Genomic DNA, 510 nt, shown 5'->3' with positions numbered 1-510 from the left:
TTTTCTTGATAATCAATGTAATTCTTCAACTCACTAGAAGCTTCCATTTATGCTTTTAGTGCATCTTCATCTTGGTGTTTTGAGAGTAATTCTTCGATTTCTTCCTTCTGTTGCCTCTTATTCCTTACTTGACTCTCATATTTATCTACCATTTCTTTCAGTTGTTTCTTTAAATCTTCAAACTCCCTTTTTATGTTCTTCTCAGAGCTTGCTGATTTTGTCCACAACTGCTTCCACATATAGGCTTCTTCAATAGCTGCATTCCTTTCTTACTTTCGCACATCTAACTCTTCATTTGCGCCTCTCAAACAATCTTGTATGTCAAGTTTATTTCCTTTTTCAATTTTCAACCTCTTGTTGCTTCTTTGATAAACTGACTTTTACATGTGTTTTCTGATCGTAAGTTCTCATTCTCTTGGGTGACTTTTTCTAACTTCGCTTGCAGCTCTTTTTTCTCCTCTTCAGATTTTAGCAATGATGCTTTGAGTTCTTCTATCTCTTCATTTGCAA

The sequence above is a fragment of the Cicer arietinum genome, chromosome 6 (genome assembly GCF_000331145.2).
Source record: "Cicer arietinum cultivar CDC Frontier isolate Library 1 chromosome 6, Cicar.CDCFrontier_v2.0, whole genome shotgun sequence".
NCBI classification, from domain to species: Eukaryota; Viridiplantae; Streptophyta; class Magnoliopsida; order Fabales; family Fabaceae; genus Cicer; species Cicer arietinum.
The sequence above is the reverse complement of the archived record's forward strand: the minus strand, read 5'-3'. Positions refer to the sequence as shown.